Genomic DNA, 11,157 nt, shown 5'->3' with positions numbered 1-11,157 from the left:
TCTCCCTCCTGCACCCTGTCTGTCTTCTCTTTTTTCTCAGTCCCCGCTCCCCCATTCAGGGACCTGGTTTGACTTGGTCAGCTGGTTTCCGACAATTGATTTATTGATTTTTTTATATAATATTATTCCCTCCATTTGTCTTGTTTTTTTCTTTCTGAAAATCTTTTAAATTATATTAAACCTCCATAATAAACCCGCTATTTAAAAAAGAAAATTTCCAATGATATGTTTTTATTTTTGTTTTAATATTCCATAAGATTTCTTTAACTTTGTTTCAACACTTTTGTTGATTTTTTTATTTGTAATATTATATTTAATTATTCTGAGAATGTCTCCTGCTGTGTATAACCCATTCCTCTTTCATGTATGCAATCTATATAGGTACTGTGCCTCACTCCACCCTTAACTATGCTTGATGTCCTGAGTTCAGAGCCTCCCTGGTTCGATATTTCCAGAGAGTGAACCTACAGTATTCTGTGCTAGGGAGAAGGGGTGGGAGGAAGAGGGACCTTCTGTCTATGAGAAGTTGGGAAAGAGATTTAAGGGGCAGGGAGTTATGCTCATTTAAAAAATTTTCAGTCCTGCCTGCGCTCCCACTATGTTCTCATCTTCCAAATTGTTCTGAGGTTCTGTGGCATAAACTCATGCTTTTCTGTCCATATACTTCTTTGTGGCTTTCAGCTGCTCTGTAGTTATCATTTCTTCATTTGTTGTTGAAATTTTTTTTACCTCAGGGGTGCTATTTGTCTCTTGTCTTTTGTCCTTATAGGTTAAATATTTTTTATTCCTTTACTGTCATTTCAGTGGACTTTGGAGAAAGACAAGAGATCAGGTCATGATCCAATCCATGTGCCATCAAATTTCTAATTGATTCCTAAACATGCTGGGTATTTCATGTACAAATTTCTAGAGAACACCAACATTACAGCTTAAGTAAAATGCATTTTCAAAAATCCAAGAAGTAGAACCATGTTATGGTAAAAAAAATAATTATGAGATGATGATGTTAGATGAATATCTATAGTATAGGAAAAAGCCAGTCTGTATAGAATTGTGTTATATGAAAAGCTACATTATTCTAGACTGAGTGTTTGTGGCTGCAGGCTGAGCCAATTATTTTAAAAATGCATTTTTCAAAAATCCAGGAAGTAGAACCATGTTATGGCAAAAAAAATAATTATGAGATGATGATGTTAGATGAATATCTATAGTATAGGAAAAAGCCAGTCTGTATAGAATTGTGTTATATGAAAAGCTACATTATTCTAGACTGAGTGTGTGGCTGCAGGCTGAGCCAATTATTTTAATTATGCTCTTGGGAAAGTTATTGAAATTCAATTAAAGGTGATTTCCACTGACATTCAAGTTATCACATTGCTTTTGAGCAAAGGAACTTGACACTTGGCTAAATGGTGCTCAAACTATGGTTTGACTCTGAGAAACAAAATATGTGATCTTTTAGCAATCAAAATAAGAATTTCAGCAAACACCATTAACACTCACAGGACCAGACTGTATAAGGCTGCAGGCTCAGGAATCATTTGTAACACAGAGGCTAATATTCTTTCTAAGGAAACATGTCATTCATTTTAAAAACCTAGGTATCTAAACAAGAGAATGGCCTAATAAACTGAAGTGAATCAAAACTATAAAATACAGTGAATCAGCTAAAAGGAAATGGATCAATATGGCTAGAACTCTGAGACATATTACTGAAAGAAAAAAAATGTTCAATTCAGTAACCTCTGGGAAAGCGGGGGAGACTGAGACAGAAGGGGTTGGTTAAAGGAAACTGTTAGCTTTAACTACATTAATTAACTATTACAGTGATAATTATTAAGATATCACCTGTATAATTAAAATTAAATTTAAGAATAAATTTAATTTCTAATTTTTAAATGCTTTCTTGACAAATTTTTTTTCCAAAAATATTTCTAAATAAGTTGTGACAAAACAATCATATTGAAAAGGAGAGGTTCTAGTTCTAGCTCAGATGGAATAAGTACATTCCATCCTGTCTCTCCTACTGCAAACCAGTGACTAATTTCCCATTATTTCCTCCAGTGTATCCTGGCCTAGACCCAAGGCAGCCCACAACCAAGAAGAGGACAAATGTTGTATAAATCTTCTTATATGAGATACCTACAATAGGCAAATTCATAGAGACAGAAAGTAAAATAGAAGTTATAAGGGACTGGGGAAGATTTTAGTGGTAGAACTATTGTATGTATTGATTATGGTGGTGGTTACAAGAATCTATACATGTATTAACACTGGTAGAACTGTAAATCAAAAATGAAAAGTTCAAAAACTTTATAGCAGCTCTTAATCAAATGTCTCTATGTCTTTTCAACTATTTTTTTTTTTATCAATTGGTAATTAGACTTAATCATCGCATAAAAGAGATATACTCTGGGATTCCAGAATTTAGTACAATTTTGTTGTCAAATATTTTTTATTTGATTTTGAAATTTCTTGGTAGTACTTTTATGAAACTGAAATGTTTTTACTTCTTTTAATATTTAATAGTAAATAATTGTTTATTGATTGAAATAAAGAAGCAAATTTATGTAGAGTAGTATATATATATAATATATTGTGACAATAGGTTTAAAATCCGTACTTCTCATCAACAGAAATAATTCTTTTGTAGTAATTCTTGAAAGCATTGCTCATTTTTCCTCCTATCCACCTATACACGTCATCTTCAAGTTTAAAAGAAATCTAATGTCTTTACCCTTTATAGAACAAAATACCCTTTATAAAAATCTTAACTTGAACATAATTATACCCTTTAGAAAATCATATTCTTTGTGAACTATTCCAGTTAATCATTTTTTACTAATTTAATAATTTTCTACCAAAACAAAAACCGAAAATAACACTTTTAGTCACATCACTAGAAATTCCACAAAGATTAAGTCTTACTGCACTACGATTCAAAAGCAGATTGGAAGAACAGAATTGTGTTATGCTGTTGAGTTATTTCAGTGTACTAATCATCCAGACATGGTTTCATATTAAGCATACTTTTCGACAATTTTAATATTTATCTAAATATGTTCTAATCTAAACTTTTTTCTCTTTCTTTTTTTCTTTTGTTGTGAGGCAACCCTTGGTTGACCTCACAGATTGCAAGGACCTTGTCAGCTTACAATCCCTTATTTATTTATTTATTTATTTATTTTTATGCCTACAGCACCTAGTCTTCTTATGTTGTCTCCCATCCAAATACTAACCTGGCCCGACCCTGCTTAGCTTCCGAGATCAGACAGAATTTGGTTTATTCAGGGTGGCATGGCCCATAGTAACCTAAACTTTTTTTAAACAGCTTCCCACCAACTTCTGGTAATCATACCACTGTTATTATATTCTTCTAAAATATAAATATTATAAATATTTTACTCTTCCTTTATATTAAAATTTTTAAATCTTATTCTTTTTTTCTTTGGAAATGCCTTATTTATTTACCATTATCTGTTTAGGTCCCTCTCTCTATAAAATTAAATCACTGGAATAGCTTTCTAGTCAGCTACCCTAATTTCGGATTGCCTCTATTATGCCAAAAAAAAAAAAAAAATTCTCAACTCTACTTTCCGAATGTCATATCTCTGACCCCAAATGATTTCCATTATTTATTGAATTAAATCCAAAACACTCTGCTTGACTTTGAAGAGCTTCCATAATTTCTCCACCCTTTCAGTCTGTCCATTGTTCTCACTGGCTTTTAGATCTCATCTTCTGATCTGTCGAGAAATGCTAATCGTTTTTTCAAGGATATACCAAAATCGATCTCATCTCCATGTCATTATTCATTATAATCCATTGCTTAGTGAGCTGCCTCTCCTTAAAAGACTAGGTCAATTTGCACCTCCAATAAGCCCTTTATGATCATTATAAGCAGACCTGAACCTTATAGTTCTGAAAGTAATTTATAGATTACACCACATGATTATAGCTCTATCATTCTTATGTTCTGATAATTTAAATATTGGCTTTTTGTGTGTGTTAAATTTGTAAGCTCTTGGAGATAGAACTATTTTTTAATGATATGTAAGATAAACATGCAAAGAAAGTAATAACTTTTCTATATAACAGCAATAACTAATTATAAAATGTAATAGGAAAAAGAAAAAGATCTAATTTTTAAAAAACTAATAATATACTTAAGAATATAACTAAAAATAAACACACGAAGCCATTATAAAGAAAACTTCATTGAAAAACAGCAAGAAAAACAAAAAATAGAGAAATATCATTGTTATTGTAACAGATTCAGTACTCCAAAAAGCTAATGCTCCCCAAATTGATCTATCAACCCTAAAAAGATTCCATATTTTGAAAAGTGTGTTGAATTCATTAAGGAAATAAAGCAAATGTCAAAAATGACCTAAATACTTTTAGAAAAGTAAAGTAGACTTTCATGCTTCACTCTTAAGTTCTTCTGGATAGATTAAAACTATGACTTGTGTGATAAAAAGGAAAAATACATTTAATTAGATACCAAAGAAAATACAGGAAAACGGTGCCATTGTCTTTTAGTAGAAATGGCATTTAAAAAAAAAAAAAACATAAAAATATTTAACAGGAAAAGAAAGAAAGTTTTGATCACATAAAAGTGTAAAACCTCTCTAGGTCAATTTAAATCTTAAGTCATATCTGAGAGAAGTATTTTAAAATGTATAACAGATGAAGGATAAATGTTTATAATACATGAAGAATATTATGAATAAGAAAAAGACCAACAACCCAAAAGAAAAATGGGCATCTGATATAAAAAAAGACAATCCACACACACACACACACACACACAAACACACACACACACTCACTCACAAAATTACATGTGGAACATATAAAAAGATATTTAAGTTATCTATTTATAAGACAACTATATTAAAACTGTAAGTTTTTCCATTAGATATATAAATTTTTTTGAAATAGTGACAATATTCAAAATTTGTGAAAATTGAGGTTAATGTTACTCAAGTATTTTTCATGTGAGTATAAATTAATTGAACTTTTGGGAACACAATTTTATAGTATTACTAAAATGCATAAATAACCTACACTCTTACCCCAAAATCCCGTTCCTATCAATCTATTTCTAAAAAGAAAAAATTACATTTATGAAACCTAAATGTTCAACAATGTGATAGTTAAGTAGATTATGAATTATTCATGCTAAAGAACACTGCAGTCAAAAAAGAGAAAAACTATCAGCATTGAAAGATCTTCATGTTACTTTGTTAAGTGAAAAACAAATCACAGAAAAATGTGTATACTATATTCCTACCCATGCTGGGAAAAGATACTAATCTATACATAGTGTTATGGGCTAAATTCCACCCCCAGATTCATATAAAGCCCTGATCTCCAACATATAAAGGGATGTATTAAATGTATTAAAGACAGGGCCTTTAAAGAGGTAATTAAGTTCAAATTAGACTCATTTGTGTGGGTCCTAATACAATCTAACTAGTATCCTTATAAGAAAAGGAATTTGGATGCAAAAAGAGACACAGAGGAAAGAAAACCAAATGAAGACCCACCAAGAAGAGCAATCTGTAAGCCAAGGAAAAAGGCTTGAGGAGAAACCAAACCTGCCAACACCTTGATCATCTTGGACTTCCAACCTCAGAACAGTGACACAATAGATTTCTGTTGTTTAAGCCACCCAGTATTTGTTACAGCAGCCCTAGCAACCTAGTACACATAGTAAGGATGTTGGAAAGATGCACACCCAACTGAAACAGAGGTTGCCTCTGGAGCTCTGGGCTGAGAGGAGAGAAAGGAAAGAGATCAAAAAGTAAATTTTACTCTATAAGCTTTCATATAGCCAGAAATGTTTAGAGCAGACATTTACTTCTGTCACAATTTAAAAAGAAAAAGAAAAGAATATCACTCAGATAAGTAAGGGAACATATGTAGATGGTACACAAAGTAATATTTTAATCCATTACACAATTGTTAAACAGTAGAATGTAGACAGTATGTTTTGAGTTTAGTTATACAGAAATCTCGTAGACTTTATATATGGGGGTACATATTTTTGAAAAGACTTAACATATCACTTTTATTTTCAGAAGGTACATTTTCAAAAAAAAAAAAAAACTAACTAGCAAGTCTAATTTTAAATTAGAGGACCCTGAAAAAGATTGTTGTCTCAGATTCCTCTGCTCCATTTCCATTGCTACAATAAGTCAATGCCACAACGTTTTGTAAAATCTGAGTTATTTGGAATTAAATAAACGCAACATATAGGAAATAAGAAACATTTCTACCCCACAAAGGGCAGCATAGTTTACAATGAAGCTCTCCTGGTGCAATCATATGCAGCTTGTTTATATTACTAGCCAGAATGCAGATTCTGATAGGTTATCTTACTGGACAGTAGACTTCAAAAATTTGCCTTACTCTTATAACACTAAAGGAAAAATTTTTTAAAAATTAAAAAAAAAAGAAATAGAGGGATGAGGAAATCACCACTTCTCCCAATTCTACAACAGTTGGAAACTTCAAATTGCCTACTAGAAGCATATAAATTCTACCCATCAAAGTTTTAAAATAACTCAAGGCCACGTTTAACCAGAGCACCTCTTTACATTCACTGCCACCTCCACAACCATCCCACCCTAACCCTGTAATTATAGTTTTGGACCTAGTAAATGTTACATATTTGTTCAATTGAATCTTATTATGTTATTTTTGCCAAAATAAAATCTCGATCTCTTTAGGCTGATTGTTTCATATCACTTTAATATCCAAAATCATAAAATAAACAAAACGATAAAAAGTAAGGAGAAGAATGTGAACCATCTAAAACAAAACTTTCTGTTAATATAAAATCAACTTATGTGTTTTTAACAGAACCCTTTACAGGTGATGATTTTATTTTTCTTTTCTATCATCTTTTTATGTAAAAGAATTAAGATTATATTTGACTTTAAAGCACTGAAAACATTTTTTAAAGCCTGCCATATACCAGACACTGCAAGGAAATAGAGGGAATAGTCTTTCCAGATCTCACTGATAATGGAGTAAGGCTGTGGGGAAAAAGAAAGCTACATTCAAGGTAATAAATCATGTAGCAGACATATGACAAAGTTGTTGCAGCCATTCCAGAAGGCAGGTGCTTCGTTCCTCTTGGAAAATAAAGGGTTGGAGAAGGTGCAGAGAGGCCTTCACAGGAAATGTTAGTCTTAAGCCTCAGTTAGTAAGAGATAATTTTGCAAGTACTTTGAGTAAAATCCTTTCAGGCAGAAGGAACAGCTCAAAAAAGGAAGAGGTTTGGTTTTTAGGAGGCACTGGAAGACTGGCACCCAGGCTGCAGTGAGAACACTGACCTCTTCTGTCTAGGAAGATCCATGTGCAATCCTTCCTTTGTCACAAACTGACAAATTCTCCACAAAATGGAAATTTTGAAAGTTAGCCCAGTGACTTCAAGAATCTCTCCTTGGCACCTCTGGGCAACAGGAGGAAACCATGAGGATGTCTGTAGCCTTCTTGCCCTTTAGCACCCTATGTCTATTCCTGTGTCTATTCCTCGAGGATGAGTTAGGTTAGGCTAAGGCTTTGAGAACATGACTGAGTATCTCACAAACTCAGAAAGACCACAAGTCACTTCAGAACCAGTGCCTCAGTCTGCCCAGATCCGACTACCATAGCTGTAGCCCCTTAATAAGGACAGGGAAAGATAATATTTCATTTTTTTATGGCTGATTAGTATTCCTTTGTAAATATATACCACATGACAACTTGGATGGATCTTGAAGTTATTATGCTAAGCAAAATAAATCAGATGAAAAAGGACAAAAACTGTATGATTTCACTCATATGTGGAATATAAAACAAAAAAGTAACAGACAAACAAAAGAAAAACAGACTCATAGATACAAACAACAAAATGGTGGTTACCAAAGGGGAAACGGAGTAGGGATGGGGAAGTAAAATAAATAAAGAGGGTCAAAATATGGTGATGGATGGAAACTATATTTTTGGTGATGAGCACACAATAGAGTATAAAGATATCCAATTATAATGTTGTACACCTGAAATTCCTGTAATGTTATTAACAAATGTTACCTCTGTTAGAAAGAAAAAGGAAGGAAGGAAGGAAAGAAGGAAGGAAGGAAGGAAGGAAGAGAGAGAGAGAGAGAGAGAGAGAGAGAGAGAGAGAGAGAGAGAGAGAGAGAGAGAGAGAGAGAGAGAGAGAGAGAGAGAGAGAGAGAGAGAGAGAGAGAGAGAGAGAGAGAGAGAGAGAGAGAGAGAGAGAGAGAGAGAGAGAGAGAGAGAGAGAGAGAGAGAGAGAGAGAGAGAGAGAGAGAGAGAGAAAGAAAGAGAAAGAAAGAAAAAGAAAGAAGAGGAAGGAAAGTACGAAAAGAGTGGGGGTGTTGTTGCAATTGGATGTCCTAGATTCCAAACATGGCTCTTGATTTTTGACAGTTGAGTGTAACATGTACAGTACACTTCTGAATTGCTCACCATTTTAAAAGTAATCTAACAAGTTTTTATTCCAGTTAGATGATTTCTGTAAAAATCTATTGGTTTTTACCAAAGGACAGGAATCTCTGCCCTTTTGTGAATCAGTTGTTTTATTAAGGAAACACCACACTGAGTTAGTCTTCCTTACAGGCCATGATGGGTTAAATTCTGTCAAAGAATAAAGGAGTGCAGAGGAAAAGAGAGCTTGCCTGAAAAAAATATCTTTTGAGATGAAAGATGTATTTCAGTGAGAAGACATGGAAAAGATTTCTCCTAAAGAGAAAGGTGTTACTTTCTCTTTGACTGTGTCACTAAAAGAAGCCCTTCAAAGCTTAGTAGATGATAGTATGGTTGACTGTGAGAGGATTGGAACATCTACTTATTTGGGGACTTTTCCAAGTAAAGCTCTTCATGCAAGGAAACGTGAACTGGAGGTTCTGGAATCTGTTATCTGAGAAAAACTAAAAGCACACAAACCAACAGAAAAGCATTGAGAAAGCTAAAACTAGCCAACATGAGATGGAAGAGCAAACCATGCTAGCAAAGGAGGTTTCTTCCAAGGGAACAGCTAAAGGCAGAAGTAGAAAAATACGAAAAAAAAAAAAAAATGTGATTCTCAAGTTGTCAAAGAAACATGCCAAGCAAATAAAGTAGCCAAAACTGCTAACAGATGGACTGATAGCATGTTTGCAATAAAACCTTGGGCCAAAAGAAAATTTGAATTTGAAGAAAATAAAATTGATAAAAATTTTGGAATTCCAAAAAACTTTGACTACATAGACTAAAATGTTCAATGTTAGTAAAGAATCTATACACTTTTGAATATGTAAAAATTTTTTATTATTCAACTAAATGTACTGAATTGACATTTACCTACAACTGTTTATCATTTTGTTAATTTTAAATAAAGTGTTAAAGAAAAGAATCTCTTTTTCTTGCCTCCTGATTCATAGTACTGTCTTTTATTTTTTCATTCATCCTATCTTGGCTTTGGTGTCTCACTTCACCTCTGTGGCCCCACCTTCTATTGATCCCCCCACTTTCCCAGTGAGTTTCTCCTTTATGGACAACTGCTTTTATACTGACAACGTGGCACACTCTGGGGCAGCCAAAGAGATTTCCCTGAACTAGCCAAGGTCTTTTCTCAGGGCTTCACATCAAATAAGACTCCAGCCCCAAGTGAATTAGACATCAAATTGTATATGCTGTGCTAAGGAGTTAAGGCTAGAGCATGCAGACAACTGAGAATCAAACTAGTCTGAAACAGACATCCTTCTCTAGTAACTAGATGGAGAATAGATGAAAAGGGGCCAAAGCTAGAGGCTCAATGACAAGCTTATCTTCAAACCAGTTTTTTATAGGACATAACAACTCAAATTAATCTAATATTTGGATGGTAAACATCAATCGTTCTTCTTGACCAGATGTTGTCAGAGTGGAGAGAGAGGACGAAGTTTAATATCACCCCCAGGGGTCACCTAGCAACCAGGTGCATGATGATGCCTTTAGTTGAGGAAAACACACACACACACACACACACACACACACACAGGAAAAAGAGCAGTTCAGAGGAAATATTCACTTAGTTTTAGACTAGGTATATTTGAGGTATCCATAGAATTTTGTCAAAATCATACAAAAATACAAATAAGAGGTAAATAATTTAAAGATCGAACAATATATTTTAGGTAGCTATGTACCATTATTGCACTATGCCTTTAAAAACTATATTATTCACAGTAAAGTTTGTTTTTAAAATTTTAAGTAAAAGAAGCATAAGCAATAATATTAAATACTAATACAATGCTAACTATTGATTAGAATATTAAATGGTATATGCCATTTAAAAATTATTAGTAATTTATTTTTTTAATCCAAAGTCGTCATCAAAGTTTAGCAATAAAGGAAAAAATATCTAGAATTAATGATGTTTACTTTTTCCATTTAATATTCAAAAAGTAACTAATTTTTAAAAAATTACTTTTATTATGGCTTATAAAAGGAAATAGGAAATACTTTAACACAAAGCAACCATTACTGAGATAACAAACATATCCAGAGGCCAACTAACTATGTGCTTCTCAACCATGAACAGTAATACCAAAATGTGTGCTAACATTTTCTAGGAAAAAAAAAAAAACATAAGTAATTGCATTGAAATTTTTTTGAATAAAATTTTTAGGAAAAATAACGCAAGGTATTTTCAACTACAATTATAACTACTACTAAGATCTTAATATTTTAAGTCAGATATCTTACAGGCCAGGAAAATTTTTTTCTAAATAAATATGAATAAAAAATGTTACTGAAAGAAGATTCAAGTCGATAAGCAATTAATACACACACACATACACACACACACACACACACACTACCTATGTGGAGAACTTACTAAGTATACCACTATGCACTTCATATAGTTACATAGTTATAGAATTTGTTCCTCAAACAACATGTGAGAGCTCTTGTTAATTGCATTTCACCAGTCAATAAATTTAGTCTCAAAGGATTGCAATTACCTACCACAGGTTACAAGCAGGATTCTCAGTAGGTTTATAGGATCCCAACTTCCACTCGCATATCCAGTGAACAAACATTTCAGTGTCTGTGTTGTAGCCGCCAGCCCCCGATAGACGCGTGGACCACCAGAAATCAGTGAGTTATAGGAAACAC

The 11,157-nt window shown here is 33.1% G+C and overlaps 1 pseudogene; it reads left to right on the top strand.

Annotated features, from left to right (window-relative positions):
* The window catches only part of LOC102882516, a 29,817-nt pseudogene extending 20,548 nt beyond the window's left edge, over positions 1 to 9,269 (top strand).
* The last annotated feature ends 1,888 nt before the right edge of the window (positions 9,270 to 11,157 follow it).

Source organism: Pteropus alecto, unplaced genomic scaffold, assembly GCF_000325575.1.
Source record: "Pteropus alecto unplaced genomic scaffold, ASM32557v1 scaffold87, whole genome shotgun sequence".
Taxonomy (NCBI): Eukaryota; Metazoa; Chordata; class Mammalia; order Chiroptera; family Pteropodidae; genus Pteropus; species Pteropus alecto.
Note: the sequence above shows the minus strand (reverse complement) of the source record. Positions and strands in the feature narration are given on the sequence as shown.